This window comes from Chelonia mydas, chromosome 15 (genome assembly GCF_015237465.2).
Source record: "Chelonia mydas isolate rCheMyd1 chromosome 15, rCheMyd1.pri.v2, whole genome shotgun sequence".
Taxonomy (NCBI): Eukaryota; Metazoa; Chordata; order Testudines; family Cheloniidae; genus Chelonia; species Chelonia mydas.
Window position 1 is genome coordinate 24,043,327 of NC_057856.1, and position 14,411 is coordinate 24,057,737.

General features: G+C 46.1%; 1 protein-coding gene across 41 annotated transcripts in view; it reads left to right on the top strand.

The window, feature by feature from the left end:
* Positions 1 to 11,490: 11,490 nt before the first annotated feature.
* NCOR2 (nuclear receptor corepressor 2) overlaps positions 11,491 to 14,411 on the top strand; it is a 397,818-nt gene continuing 394,897 nt past the window's right edge. For 29 of the 41 annotated variants that reach the window (XM_043529101.1, XM_043529097.1, XM_043529118.1 and 26 more), the window contains exon 1: positions 11,623 to 12,102. The gene's annotated coding sequence lies outside the window, so the exon portion shown is untranslated. Of the gene's footprint in view, positions 12,103 to 14,411 lie in introns of all 41 variants that reach the window. The other 12 variants (XM_043529098.1, XM_043529106.1, XM_043529111.1 and 9 more) reach the window with 6 other exon arrangements.

Below are 14,411 nucleotides of genomic sequence, written 5' to 3' on the forward strand. Positions count from 1 at the left end.
GCAGTCTCCAGCTGCTAACTATACACCTGTTATTTGCAGCCCATGGAGAGGGAGAGAACAAGGCAGTTCGGAAACAGGCGCTCCTGCCTTTGGGAATATTTTATTTCTATTCACTGTTTGCAGGGGTAAACAAAATCAAATCCCAGCCTGAGAAATCATTTAACACGCAGGTGGGCAGAGAGTCGGCTGAGGGCAGGAGCAGTATGTTTGCAGGCTCCCTTTACCATCTGCTGCTTCTTGCCATGCCAGAAAGCAACGTGGAGAAAAGACTTGTTAGTTGCTTGCTCATTGGACTCTTGGAGCCTGAAAATAACCTGAGTTCCCCCCATTGAAATATGGCTGGTGTGAAAATTAATGGTTGACTTTATTTACAGCGGGCTTTAGTTTGTTTTTCTTTCATTATAAAAGGCAACCGGCAGCCACCACCCGTACCTAGAACCCAGCAGTGCAAACTGCCCATCCCCAGATACAGTGCTTCTCCCTGATTCAAGAACGGCAGGATCGAGGGAGGGAGCGGGGTCAAGCGGATAAAGAACAGGACTGAGGATATGTCTACATTGCAATGAGGCTGCCGCACAGCTATGCACTGTAATGCCGGAGTGCAGACATTTCCTACATCAGCTGAAGGGGTTTTTCTGTCCATGTAGTTAATCCCCCTCTCCGAGAGGCAGTAGATAGGCGGACAGCAGAGTCCTTCCATCAGCCTGGCTGTATGTACACCAAGGGTTACATTGACCTAAGTATGGTGCGCAGGGTGTGAAATTTTTCATGTAGTTAGGTTGATCTAGGTTTTGGGTGTAGACCAGGCCTGAGAGTTAGGAGACCTGATGCTATGCCCAGCTCATTTGGATCTTTGGCAAGTCACTTAATGTTTCTGGGCCTCAGTTTCCCTGTCTGTAAACTGTGGGTAAAGATGCCCTCCTCTTATAGCGTGGATTGAGACCTTTGGATACAAAGTGATAATTATTACTGTTATATTAATTATTGCTTGGATCCAGATGGAACACTGCATGTTGGGTTTTGTAGCAGTGGGCTGTACCCCTGTGTTCAAGATGGAGGACAGCTTCAATTTGCTCCATTGAACATGAATTAAGTGCAACCTCTGAGCAGCCTGCGGCAGCTGGGTCCAGTTTGTGTGTCCCTGCCATGCACTGCATGCATGGAATGAAAACACAGATACAAAGACTGGCACTGGCTAGCAACAAGCAGCGTTGGCTCAGGACCTCTGCTCCTGAGGGCAGGGTGGCTCACCCCAAGTGTGTTAACAAAGAACATCCTGTGGTTGGAGAGATTTAGATTTATGTAAATTTTCTGGCCAAGCCAAAGCAACATAATAAACGGAGCCCTCTAACTTTGGGGCATGATACGGCAGGGCCTGTTCTGCTTCAGTGCGTCATAGAGGTGGCTGCTTTGCATGGGGCGAAGAATTACAAACCAGACATATTGGAAAAGACTCTGGGAGTCTTATTTCAGGCTGAAAAGCGCTGTATAAATGCAAGAGATTATCACAGTTACTTTTCACCTCCGCTCAACCGTCTATCATGACTAGTGTGTAGTGCGGATGCGTGATGTTATTATTTGTAGGACTGTCGTGTGGAGAGGCCTCAGCTGAACATGGCGGCCCATTTTGCTAGGTGCTGTACAAACACAGAGTGATAGTCAATTTTGACCCCAAAACTCTTGCTGTCTAACTAGACAAGGTGGGAGGGGGAACAGAGGCGTGACAGGACTGCCTCAAGCTCGCACAGTAGGTCAGTGGCAGAAGTGGGGGAAAAAACCCCAGAGCTCTTGAGTTCCAGCCTTAGTGCCCTAGCCACCAGACCATGCTACATTTCTCTGTAATGCCTTTCTTCCAAAGACCCCAAACCTCTCTGAATCCATTACACATCTCTCTGTATAGTGTATTGTCCTCCGCCTCAGAAATGCGGCCACTTCTGGGGAAGAATGTTGTAGCTGCTCAACAGTGCACTTTGCACAAGAACACCTTGCACTGTTGAAACTGCAGGGGATATACAGAAAGCAGACTCTAAGGGCTAGTCTACACTGGCAATGTTAAAGGGCTGCCAGGGCAGCACTTTAACGTGGCTTGTGTAGTCACGGCAGAGCGCTGGGCGAGAGCTCTCCCAGAGCTCTAAAAGACCCACCTCCACAAGGGGCATAGCTACCAGCCCTGGTGCACTGTCTACTCTGGCACTTTACAGCTCTGAAACTTGCTGCACTCCGGGGGGTGTTTTTTCACACCCCTGAGCGAGGCAATGGCAAGCGTAGACAAGCCGTAATTGTCATATTGGAATCTGTCTCGGAAACAAAAGATTAAACACCTTCTCTTGAGAACTAGTATCCTGGTTCCCTTAATGGCCACAAGCTGTTAGGACTCTGGCTTTCTGTCCACAGTAGCCTAGCAAATTGGAACTCAGAACTGTCTGTTGCTAATAAAATGCCCAATGAAATACTCTGAGAGTGTGCCCCTGTGATGTGTGCTCTGGCCAAAGACAGCTGTGCTGCTTTTCAGACCATTTCCGTATTAGTATCAAGCTGCCAGCATCTTGTCAGTTGTTCATTCACAGCGCAGATTTGAGTGCTATGTTCACGTTGCATCATTTGTTTCCATAGGTCATGGCCCGCTTGAAAGCAGACATGGAAAATGGTGTGAGCTGTTTTTTAAAGCCAAATAGAAGAGGCTGTGTGAGGATCAGGTAAGGGACGCTGGAGTGACTGACCGCCCAACGTGAAGTCATAATCCTCCGGCAACTTTCCTTTCACCCTACTCCATCCTACTAAAAACATATACACCATGGACGCTGAGAATAGAAAAAGGCCCGTTATGTCATTTAGCCCATCTCCTTGTCTGGACCGTGATTGAAGAATGCTGTAAACAGGTTACAATTTGTTTATAGTCTGATTCCCTTTGGTACTAACACACTTGGGTCTTGTCTACACTAGGAGGGCTTTGCCAGTACAGTCATACTGGTATAATTAACCAGCAAAACCCTCTAGTGTGGACACACTGTTATACCGGGATAACTGTTTATACCAGTATAGTTTATGCTGTATTGTACTGCAGTATTATACTGCCATAAGCTGTACTGTTGTAAGCACAGTCAGATGCATATAATTGCAATAGTCTACACTAGGGGTTACCTATGTCCCTAAAAAATCACAGACCTAACCCACATAGCTATTGCAGTAGACCTTTTAAGTGTAGACCAGTCCTTATTTTATTGCTTTAAAGTTCTACATATTATTATGCCTTTCAGTGTTTCTCTGTGGGTGAAATTCAGCCCCGGTGCTATTGACCACTTCAGTCCCACTCACACCCTTTTCACCCATGGGCATAGAACAGGGGTTCTCAAACTGGGGGTCGGGACCCCTCAGAGGGTCGTGAGGTCATTACACGGGGGGTCGCGAGCTGTCAGCCTCCACCCAAACCCCACTTTGCATCCAGCATTTATAATGGTGTTAAATACGTAAAAAAGTGTTTTTAATGTATAAGCGGGGGGTCGCACTCAGAGGCTTGCTATGTGAAAGGGGTCATCCGTACAAAAGTTTGAGAACCACTGGCATAGAAACATATGAAAATAGGTCAACCGCACAATTAGAAGGATCTCTCAAACCAAGTGGCACTGCATCCAGGGCCAGCTCCAGGAACGAGCGAAGGAAGCAGGTGCCAGGGGCGGCCAATAGAAAGGGGCAGCATGCCGTCCGTCATCGGGGCGGCTCGTCCGGGTCTTCCGCGGCGGGCCCTGCAGTCCCTCTCTTCCTCTTCCACAGGACTTCAGCGGCAGCTCAACCAGGCTTGGGGTTTTTTTGTTTTTTTTTTTTTCTTTTTGCCGCTTGGGGCGGGAAAAAAGCTGGAGCCGGCCCTGACTGCATCAGCCATTGTGTAGGTCCAGTTGTGCCCACCACATCGAGCCTTCCAGAAAAGCCATGACAAATAGCGTGCACCATGACACAAAAGTCACAGGCACCTGTAGAAATACCTGTGGCATCATGTGTCTTTCTGCAGCTGGGATGGAATCCTGCGCACATCTCAGCAAGGCAAGACTCATTGACATGCAAGAGTCTATGCAAGAGTCATTGCACATGCACTGTATAGCAGGAGGAAAAAAAGGCCCAGCTTTTAGCAATTAGCATATGTTTATGCTGGAGCACCCAAGAGTTGCTCGACTTGCTTCTAGCTTTAGGTACGGTACATGGTTGGGTGTGCCTGCCCAAAATACAGAATGAGCTTCACTGGTGTGAAATCGAATTGAAAACCATTAAGTGTAGATGTCAATAAGGCCTCAAGAGCTACCTGCAAGCGTTTTGAACCATTTTCCTTGTGGAAGTCCTTGTAATGTTTCGCTTTACCACTCTCTAGTCCTTTAACAGGCCAAATGCTGAAGTTCTTATTCCAATAGAGATCCAGAGTAAGGACTGCAGGATTTGGGCCATGGCCATGATGAATATTAAACAGCAGAAGAATTCCCCAGCTAAGAAAAGTCCTACGTGTTAACAAAGGGTTGCTGTAAACCACTTGGTAATGGTTTTATGCACGTTCTTTCTATGGGGCTGATGCTCAGATAAAGTCCATTATCATGTGTCTTAATTTAGAAGCTGCAATTGTATTAAATGTAATTACCTTCCCCCTTAAGCTTTAAATAGGAGAGTGGTTTCATAGCAAGGGTGACTTCTATTTTGCATTTAACTTAGTTTTCCTGTGGCAGTTAGGTGCACCCAAGAAAATGCCTCAGTTTCTTGTATTTGGCCTGCCATTAGGGCAGTTGTATTCCCATATTGGAGTGTTTTCCATATTCAAGGCAGGTCTCCAGCTCTTAATCAGTCTGTGAAATCCCCTTCTGTGCCATATTTCAGAAGCATGTTGCATTACCATTTTATCTGATGAAATAGCTATCAACTTTAGCTTAGAAATGAAATGCTGTGGAAAGTTGGTGCAAGCTATCTATAGGTTTGCACTGCGAATATACTTTTGATGAGTTGGTACAACCATATTCATGCAAGTTATATTTAATATTTATATTACTGTAGCACCCAAAGACCCCACCCAAGATTGGGACCTCTTTTTTTAGGTACCAGTGCTGCCAACCCTATCAACTTTGTCACGAGTCTCATGATATTCTGTGTTGTTCTTAAAGCTCCAGCTCCTGGAGTCTTGTCATTCTTTCAGAGCTTCAGCTTTCATTGAAAAGAAAAAGGACGCTCTAACTCTCATGGGTGTGGGGAAAAGCTTGAAAACATGAAGCCTAAAGGCTTAAAAAACAAGAACACAAATTAAAAAGAAACCAAAATTAATTGGTAAGCCCGTCTTATTGGCGGGGCGGCTTAACTCATTATGTTTGGATGTTTGTGGTTGGCAATACTGAGGGTGTTTTACAAACTCATCGATAGGTGCAGTATCTTTCCCCAAAGAGAATACATTAAGAAGCATGTAACATAATAGATTTTTAAGGCCAGAAAGGGACTATTATAACACATGCACAGCATAGCATGGGCCATAGGATTTCATTCAGGGAATTCTAGCCTAGTAATGTTGTGGTGGGGGGCAACTTAAAGGTTGGGTGGAGAGTGTAAATTGTGTGCAGTGATAAAGGATTATATGGAATTCAGGAACTAGCTTGATCCCCTTTGTTTCTAGACAGTCAGATGTTTGGGTTCTTAAAAGGTGTAGAACATGGTGTCCGACACCATCAGGTGGTCCAGAGACATCTACACCGAACAGGACACCTCCAGTATCAGGTTGAGTAACCGAGAACGCTGACCAGGGAAATAACCCACTTCCTCCCTTCCCTGACAAACCAAGGGACGCACCCCACCTATGTACTTATTGTCTACACGAATACGGACTTGGACTCTTAATATTTTCCATGGGTGGTGTACCTGAGCCCATTTATCCACTGACACTTTAAAAACTCCCACACCCCAGTCTGGATCTATGCAGGTTATGTGATATGTATGTACCTCGTGAACCTTATAACTGATAGTTGCAATCCCCCGTAACCCAACCCCAACCCCAGATGTACAGGACCTTCCCTCTTAACTTGTGTAAATTTGATTTTAAACATTAACTTTAATAAAATTTTTATTTCTGTAAAGAACGTGCCCTCTTGTTTTGGGAGGTGCTATTATTCTTACAGTAGTCACATTAGCAAATGTTTATATTATGGTATGGGACAGTGGTGCTGGGTGCTGTACAAACACCGAACAGCAACAGTCTCTGCCCTAGCAGGATTAGGTGAACTTCACTGAGACACACTTCCAACTTCTAACGCTTTCTAAAGTTAGTTTTATTTTATTGTTCTTTCCAGCACCACCAAGAACTCAAATGCTGACTCCCCCTGGTTGTAAAATAATATGTGAAACCTTTACAGGAGGGGCGACTTTCATTTAAGCCACACAAAAAAAGTCCCTGAGAAATGCCACAGATGCAAAAACAGCTACAGGACAACAACGGATGCTAATCAGCTAGAGCATAAGCCCCCCAGAATGCAACGCTGATAAATTGAGTCCTTTATCTTCAAAGATAATTGCATCTGCGAGAGGAGGGGATTTGAACTGCCACTTTGCGTCACAAGATATTAATTCTGCAAGACTAACACTTAAAACAAGAATTCCAAAGAAGGCATGCATAGACTACCAGATTTTAAATATATGTGTGTGTGTGTGTGTGTGTGTGTGTGTGTGTGTGTGTGTGTATGATATATACACACGTACACACATGCACACACACACACAGAGATATATACACACACACACGCATGCAAACACACACCATACTGAGATTGTGGCAATGGGGAAGCCCTTGGACTTTCTTCTTTACACAGCTATGCAAGTTAGCACAGGCCAAATCTTCTTAGTTGGTGTAAGTGTGAACAGCGGAGTTTATCCCATGGTGCTTTTGGACCCACTATTATAGCTAAATACGATTTGTGACTGTGGACTGTGTATTTGGTAGCTGGACAGTCGCATAAGATTTGCAGGAGCGTTCCAGATAAGCACACCCATAGACGATGAGAGACCCCCGTCAAATTTAAATTAAATTTTGGTCTAAGATAATGAAATCTCTCAAATGTCTGATCTTGCCAGATTTCCACCTGGCCCCCGGCACTGTCAAACCTAAATCCCCACCAGATCATGCCTTGAAATGAATCTGATCCAGATCCCAGTGCCAGCTCCTCTTTCCAGCTTTGCTTTTTACTCTGGGTTAGAATTTACAGAGGCAAGTCAAATAAAGTGTTGCCTAATCTTGTAAAGAAACGTGAGGAGACTGCTCCTGAGTAGTGGAAAGTACCCCTCCTTTGTTACAATTGTACCCAGTGCCTGCCAGGGGCAGTGGGGGAAGGAATACTCCAAACAGGTTGCAGCTCATTCCCCCCTCCTTCCCCCCGCAGCAGGTACTTTCCTGCAGCAAAAGTTACTTGAAAGAAGCAGAAATAACACAGATAAACCCCAGTGCTTCTGCGGAAATCCAATTACTGCTGCTGAATATGCAGCATGCCAATATCTCAGCCACTCAGACGGCATTGCCTGCTGCATGCCTAAGTGGAATTGAAGGAAACGGTGGTTTGCAAGGGCCACCTGACCTTGCTTCAAACTTTGGAAATTGCAATAGGGAGCTGCCAGCCCTCAGCTAGACATGGGACAAGGAGATAGAACATCGGGGGGAGTGGGGAAACAGATCCTCAGCTGGTGAAAATCAATTGACTACAATGAAGCTATGCCAATTTACACCAGCTGAGAATCTGGTCCCAGCTGACCTTTGGGAGTGGGCTCCAAAGTTTAACTCTTGAGTCCTAAGGGAGAGGATGCTGACCCCTCACGTTTCTGCCTGGTGATCACTTCCCATTCAACTCTACTAGTGAGGCAGTGTTGCTTAGTGGATAGCGCTCTGGACAGGGACTTGCGTTCTTATCTCAGCTCTGCTGCTGGCCTGTGCCTCTCTGTTTCCCATTCTGTAAAATGGAAGTAATGAGACTGACCTCCATAGTAAAGCACTTTCAGATCTACTGATGAAAAGGGCTAGGTATTATTATTACTCAAGAAGCCAGGAAGAGAGTCCCTCTGAGGTCCCAATCCTGTAATGACAGGTTTCAGAGTAGCAGCCGTGTTAGTCTGTATCCGCAAAAAGAACAGGCGTACTTGTGGCACCTTAGAGACTCACAAATTTATTAGAGCATAAGCTTTCGTGGGCTACAGCCCGCTTCATCGGATGCATAGAATGGAACATATAGTAAGAAGAAATATATATACATACAGATAAGTTGGAAGTTGCCATACAAACTGTGAGAGGCTAATTAGTTAAGATGAGCTATTATCAGCGGGAGAAAAAAACAGCTGACAGACCCCTATGCTCATCTAAAACTCATTGCAGGATCAGGGCCTCGCTGACATTAGGATCCAAGTAAAGTTGGCAGAAGACGCTGCTAGCGTATCACAGAAAAGCCATATAAAAAGTAGTTAACACATTATGGGCTTGCTCTGTCTTTCATTAAAGTGGGTGGGAAAACTCCCCGGTCCAATCTCCTGTCAACCCCTATATTTCTTGCAAAGGAAAAGAGCTGCTTTAAATATTTCCGTAAAGGAGTTTGAGTTTATTAAAGATGGAACGGCAAAGAGTTCACAAAAGTCCGCTTGAGTTGGCTAATAGTCTGCTAACGATTAGTTCAATCCCGCTATCCTTACTCCGGCAAACTCCGAAGTGAAGACTTAGGCCCAGATCTTGCCGTGAGCTCTCCACAGCTTGCACCATGCGGAGATCATTGCAGGGTCAGGCCGTAAAAATGACAGATACGTGTACATTTTAAATAATGAATGACCGTGATGGCACAGTAATTTAGTTTAATTGTTTGTTAAGAGCTGAATGTGCTCAGTGGTAGCTAATATTGCAGGAAACCACAGGCCCGGGATTAAGAGGCCACATGCTACACCAGCTGCTGTAAGTAACTTACTGGTCAGGGTGTGTTACCCACTCTCGTCTGTGCTTGGTCCACGGAGGATGTGAGGCTGGTACATCCCCAGGCTATAGAGCCCTGTCTGTTTAACTCAAGTGATGAAGACTTATGCTCTTAGCTCTAGAGGTCCACAACATGTTGGCACAAATGATGATAGGTCATGTCTGATTGTGCTGGCCTGCGGCAGGGGAACACATGCAAGCCCTGCTCCTGCTGTGAACTCCTTGTGGATTGCAGGGTTGGGGCCAAAGTTAGGGAAGATGGGGGTGAGGGGAGCACCAGAAAATGAAATAATGGTGGAAAAACTGGAAGATGGTGGGTGGGCTGGATTAATTCCAATTGATGGGAATGAGCTGAAGAGATGATTCAGAAGTGGGCTTTTTTCCTCACTCTGGGATGTTCTGAATTTCAATTTTTGTTAAACTGCCTAGGTTTTCCAAAATGTCCAGTTTGGGGCACAAACCAACCAAACCAGGAAATTCTGATTCAAGACAGAAGTACCCAGTTCTGGCCTTTCTGAGTGACTTTGGGTAAGTCACTTTGCCTCTTTGTGCCTCAGCTTTCCTGTCTGTAAAATGGGGATAATGATACTGACCTTCTTTGTAAAGTGCTTTGAGATCTACTGATGGAAAGTGCTGTAAAGAGCTGGGTATTATTATAGTTGATTGTTAGATACCCCTGAAAGCAATGGAAGATAAATGCATGTATTCCAGGGCAGAATTTCTCTCATTATATTCTGTACAGTGGTGCTGAGACCCTGCGTTTCCCACTGACTTCAGATGGGGTTGTGGGTACTCAACAGTTGTGAAAATCAAGTCCTAAAGTTTCCTCCCTCACACTCACAACTTCATGAGGATGGTGACAATAGCCTTGAATTTCCTGGGGTAGGTAGGTTTATGCCCCCCTGTCCCGTTACACAGTTATTTAAACAGGGGCATGCCTTTCTTTTTTTTTTTGCCTGCAAATTCTGCAGTGATTTTCACTTCTCCCTGCAGATGTGCTGAACTGTTGTAAAACAATCTGACACCAGCTGACAGAGGTGTGTTTGGAAACTATAAAGCAATGTAACCAGTCCAATGGTTAAGGCCTCTTTTGCATTCCCCCCTCACTCTCCTCCCCCCAGCATAAGCTGTGATGTATCTTTAAACAGAAAGGTTTTGTGCCTGCTAAAAGGAAATGACCAAATAGGAAAAACTGGCCAACTAAATAAACTGCAATCAGACAGACCTTTTTGAAACGCTCCTTTAACACCTTGTGTGAACTGTTAGTTTCTTAAAACACATGCGAAAGTTTTACTTGGACATGTTGGAATTGATTTTTCATGTTAATTGGAAGCCTCAATTCTCACTGAAATAAATGGGGTTTTCTTTGCGGAGGAAGCTTGCAGAATCACAGACTGTGTCTGGAAATATTATTACAACCATGGGCCCGATTCTGTCAATACTTATGCATGTGAGTTAGATCCCTATCCTGCAGACACATACACGTTTAACACGCTTGCAAGTAGCCCCAATTGTGTGTAAAGCAGTATTGTCAACCACAAGCATTCAGAAATCACGTCATGCCTCCAAAAAATCATGACCGACTTTCACTGACCTTTGTGAAGGGTTGAGAGCTACTCATGAAAAGTGCTAGGTGTTATTAATTATTTTTATTTTAATAATTATTTTAATAATTATTTTACTAATAAAAGGAGGTTTCTACCCAAAAAAAAAATGGTTCTCTGGCTTCCTAGCTTTTAGCATGCACTCGATTCACATTTCCAAGGTTTTTCTCTGCAACTGTGAGGGCTAGAAAAGTACTTAGAAAGTTAAGAATCTCATGAAATCATTGGACTCCCCAGGAGCTGGGGCTTTAAGAAAAACACCAACTATCATGAGACGTGCAATGAAATCAGGAGAGCTGGCAACGCGGGACTAAAGGTAACCACATGCTGGCTTGTCAGGGCCCAACGCTGCATGTTCCCCTTTGTAATCAATCAGGGTTGGTCGCTTGCTATTGAAGTTGCAGGTTTTGATCACTACTTGGTGTTGAGGCTTTCTGCAACTCTTCAGGGCGGTTGGTTCGGAACAAAGAGTAAAAACCCAGCACTGGGGCCCCAAACGAAGGGCTCACAATATCCTCCAGATTTTTTTCTTTTAAAAATATCTTTTTTTTTTAAAAAAGCAGAATTGGCTCGCAGATTGGGCAGGGATAGCTCAGGGGTTTGAGCATTAGCCTGCTAAACCCAGGGTTGTGAGTTCAATCCTTGAGGGGGCCATTTAGGGATCTGGGCCAAAAATTGGGGATCGGTCCTGCTTTGAGGAGGGGGTTGGACTAGATGACCTCGTGAGGTCCCTTCCTACCCTGATATTCTATGATTCCCCCCCCCCTTGCAAAGTCTCATTTCAGCCTTGTAAAACAGCCCAGTGCCTATTGCAGGTCAGTGGGTAGCAGGGGCCGTGCCCTGCTGTCTGCAATGCTTCCCGCTTTGCAAAAAAAAAACAACGAAGGAATTGCGTCGGGAGAGAAAAATAAAACCCGACCGATGCAAGGGAGCCCGCCCGCCCGCGGAGAGGGAACGTGGCTGCGGCGGGGGAAGGGGCCCCGCGGGCGCCGGCCGCTTTGCAGCGCGGTGCAGAGTCTCGCGCCCCGGCCCCTTTAAGAACCCGGGGAGTCGGCTGGTGCAAGCCGGGCTGCTGCGGAGCTGGGGCGGGGGGGATCGCTGCTCGCAGGCTCTCTGCCCCCGCTCCCTCCCCACGCCGGATCGCAGGGGAGGAGCAGCCAGCCGGCAGCCGCCGCCAGAGGCGGATCACAAACTTGCTCCTTTGCAAAGGCTCCGGAGAAGAGAGCAGCAGCCGCAGACAGACATCTTAGAAAGGGAGCGAGGAGAGGGGAGGTTTCCGGGGAAAACAGAGCCGCCCCCCCCCCCCTCCCGCCAGGCTCTGGATTTATAAACACCGCAGCAGATGGAAGGGCAGAGACACCGAGCCGCGCGCTCCTCCTCCAGCAATTGATCCAGGGGATATTTGGGTTGGTTTCTCCCCCCCCCCCCAACACACTTGCTCATTTCCTTCCCAAACTCCCCCCCCCTTCTTACTTTACGGATCCTCGTTATACTAGGGGAGAAGAAGGAGGAAGATTTGAAAGAAGAAGCGATTAGCAGAGGCACTAGGTAAGGGGGGGAAGGGTTCCCCCCCCCCCGAGACTTACTTTCTCCAAAACAAGCAGAAGGGGGAGGAGGGGGGGAATCCCTCTTGGCTGGTGTGTGATGGGGGCGGGCGGGGGGTGTTTGCATGCCAGAATGAGCTGAATGGATAAAAGTCACTTTAAATGCATTTGTTCCTTTTTAAAAAAAAAATAAACCCCAAACAACTCCCCCCCCCCCTCCCAATATTGGCGTGTGTCTGCAAAGCGCGCAGGGTAACTCAGACTTTTCCCGGGCAGCCCTTCCTGCCCCAGATCTTGGCTTGTCGCCTGACCGCTCTTTCTAAAACATGGTATGCATGTCCCGGGGTGGCAGGACCCCCCCGCGCCCCCCGATCAGTCCCATCTCGTCTAGGCTGGGATTCCCCGCAGCGAGACCGGGGGGGGGGGTGATCTGCTGAGCAACTGCTTGGCTAACTCCTGCTTTAGAAAGAGGAAGGATTTTTTTTAAAAAAAGGACCTCCCTAGGGGAAAGTGAGAGAGAGAACTAGTCTCCCCACCCTAAGGTCGATGTAATTGATCTTCCTCCCCACCCCAAATGCTCCATAATGGAAGGATGAGGTGGGGGTGAGGAAAGGCTAGAGGAGTTTGTTGTAGCCCTTGCTAATTGGCAGGGTGCATTGACTGGGGAGAAAGGCTTGGCATCTGCACACACAGCGTGGAACTTGCCCATACAGCATCCTAGAGGGAAAAGCATGAACTGGCAGGGCCTCTGCTCTCCCTTCCACACCCCAGCTGAAATATATATGAGCTAGGGAGAGGAGAAACCACACAGAACTATTAATAGGCTCAGAATCCAGAGCAGATCATTGTGAATTGTGGGAGCAAATGAACTGAGGAATGCTTGTTTTAGGCAGGTGTGTGTGTGGGTGTGTCTCTGTGTAACTGAGTGGCTGTTGTGTAAAATCAGAATTACAGTTGGAACTAGGACATTTTTCAAGGGACAACGAAGCTTCCTCTAGCGGGAATGCTGCAGGCTTTCCTTTAATTTGAACTGCGCTCTGTGGTACTCTGGAAAGTTGGTAAATTGATTCTTCTGCTCTTACCCTTGTGATCTTGTGTCACTTCTGTGCCTTCAACCAACAAGTGCTGGTCCCCTCCCTTTTCCACCCAGATTTCTCTCTTTCAAATGGCTGCCTATGACATTCTTGCTGGGAACTGCAATTCATGGACCCCAGGGAGTATTTTTTAAGGTCTATTAAAGATATTGAAGTGATTTTGAAACTGGAAGCGGAACATAGGGAAATGCAGTTGACTTGGCAGCATGTCCTGTGATGCAAGATGCATTGTTGATGTGCATGTAAATAGCTGGCCCTTTGTTTTGTCCTTTAATATTTATCCATAGTTCTTATTTCTACGGTTGTGTGTCGCTCTTTTGTTGTTTTTGTTGTTTATTTTCAGACTGTTACTGTCATGTATATTTGAAGCTCCTGGCTTTATGCCTACATGAGATCCCAGAGACACTAATCTGTGTCAAAGCCATGTGGAAATCTAGACCCAATAAAGTTTCTCACTGATGCATTACATATTTTTAGACGTGTTAGAGAAAAGAGAGCAGTTACGGCCACTGTTGAGCAGGTCTCATCCATATAGAAATAAGAATACTGAGCCCACTTACCTGCAAGTGTTGAGTTTAGTGGCTGATATGTAAATATTTATGATGAGTAAACAGGGCTGGTCTGATGGTGTCTGTGGGCAACAAGTGTACATTCCACTTTTGAACGGTAATCTCTGGAGTGATAAAATGAAAATTGACAAAAAAGGCAATTTCCTGTTCTCTCTTCTGACCGTGCTCCTCTTGTTCCCTGACAATGCACAAAGAGCAGACTCTCTCTGGCGAAGCCAACTGCGGCTCACGCCAGACTGGCTGGAGCAGCAGAAGCTGCATGACTGTCTATCCCTCCTGTGGCTTCTTGTGCCTGGGGCTAGGGGTTACATTTTGACCCAGTGAGACTAGCCCTGTTTCTACTGCAGTAAACTCTGTATACTCTGCATGTGATTGGAAGGTACTTGGTAGGATTGCAAACAATTCTGTTTGTAGTCAAGGTGTGATCTGACCTAACTTTGTGTTCAGCTAAAGAATTTTGTATGCAAAAAACATGCTGATGCTTTAGGCAGGTGATATCTCTGATTTTTATTTTCCCCCAATCTCACTTGCTGTGAATGTGCATTTATGATTTGTATGCTTCTGTGACCTCTGCTCCAGTGTGCGAGCCAGGAAAACACCAGCTGTTAAGGTTTAGCTATCTGCCATTGATTATCAGTAACCTTGATAAA